Genomic DNA, 1,834 nt, shown 5'->3' with positions numbered 1-1,834 from the left:
TCTTCTGTATTTGTTGCAAGAGGAAGAAAATCTGAAAGCACTGCTCAAAGAGGACCTGGACTACATATGTTCAGTATTTATATATAGATAAACCCTAATTGATTAGATTACTACTGTAATTAGATTACTACACAGAGAAGCATGGACGGGTTTTGCTGTGCAACTGTTGCCAGATTTACATTCTTCTCAATCAATTGGGACAGAAACTAAAGGAAAATAGTCACAAAGGTAACAATAACAATTTGGCATTATATAATGGGAAAGTAAGAGAGACCAGCTTGAAGATACCTAATTTATAAGTAAACTGGCAGTTTATGCTCACAATCTAATTTAAAGCAAAACAAAACAAAAGGAAAACAAAACAAAAAGAGAAGAACCAAGCTAAAAAACCAACCCCAAAACTTAGACTGTAGCCCTGTGTGGAGAAACACATTCATCTGATATGTGACATCTTACTGAAGTCTAAACCCAAGATGAAACCACTACATGTAAAAGCCAGACCCCAGACCATCCAGGAAGGGGACACAGCAAGTAATTGAAGTAATTACTCTGCTTCGTCCATGGGACTTGTCACAAATGAACAGGAGAGGCTTGGCACTTGACTTTAATGAATGTGAAATGTGTGAGTAAAATATCATGATGAGACTCACAAAGATTAACAGAGACAAGCATGAAGTTCTGAACCCACAGAGGAATAGCCGAATGCACAAGCACATGCTGGAGCCAGCCAGTTGGAAAGCTCAGAAAAGGCCCTGGTGTTCTTGATGGGCAACAAGCCGAACATAAGTGAGGTACACTTGTGATAAAGAAGGCCAACAGCATCCTGCGGTCACTCAGCAACAATGTAGACAGCAGGTGCAGGGAGTGATTCTTCCTCTCACTACTGGTGACACCCCATCAGAGTTCTGTGTCCAGTTCTGGAGTCCCCAGTAGAAAAGACATGGACAGATTGGAACAAGGCCAACAAAAATCATAAAGGTGATTGAGCAACTGGAACATCTTTCATAACAAAAGCAACAGAAGAGTCATCACTGCTTAGTCCAAAGAGGAGAAAGTTGAGGAAGAACCTCACAAATGTATAAAAAGATCAACTATTGGGAAGGCAAAATCAGAAGCCAAACTCCTCTCAGTGGTAATCAATGAGAGAAGGAGGGGCAATTGACACAAATAAAAATACAGAAATTTCCATTTAAGCATAGCAACTTTTTTTTTTAATTGTGAGAGCACAAGGCGAGCTGTGGAATGATTATCCTTGGACATATTCAGAAACTAACTCAACACAACCCTGAGCAATATATGACAACTGAGCCTGCTCTGAGCAGTGGGGCTGGACTCAGTGATCTCCAGAGAATCCTTACATCTTCAAAGATTTTGTGATTCCATGACGAGAAATAAAAATATATTTTTATCTCAAATAGGAACTGCTATTCACTCACATTTCCTGCTTAGGAAATAAATTTAGGTTGTACATCACAGTGTGGTGTGGTGTGGCCCTTCCACAAAATCCTCAATGACAGTATTCCATAAATAATATTTCCAGAAATTTTCTTTTAGAAATGTTTCTTTTCTATATAAGAGTTTGGTTTTCTTAAACTGTTTCCTTAATTCTCTTAGTTTTGAAACCATGCCTGGAGGAATGTGAAGTTTAATGATTCTTCCAAAATTGCGTGGCAGATTGTATTGCTTATGAAATTCAATTACTCATAAATAAAATAAGCTTCTGATTCGTAACCAATTTATACCTCTGTCGAGTACAGGACTTTACAAATTTGTTTTGTTTACAGACATAGTAGCAGAGTGCCTCCAAACCACAAACATATGAAGACTCAGTTTA

This window comes from Corvus cornix, chromosome 2, assembly GCF_000738735.6.
Source record: "Corvus cornix cornix isolate S_Up_H32 chromosome 2, ASM73873v5, whole genome shotgun sequence".
Lineage (NCBI taxonomy): Eukaryota > Metazoa > Chordata > Aves > Passeriformes > Corvidae > Corvus > Corvus cornix.
The sequence above is the reverse complement of the archived record's forward strand: the minus strand, read 5'-3'. Positions refer to the sequence as shown.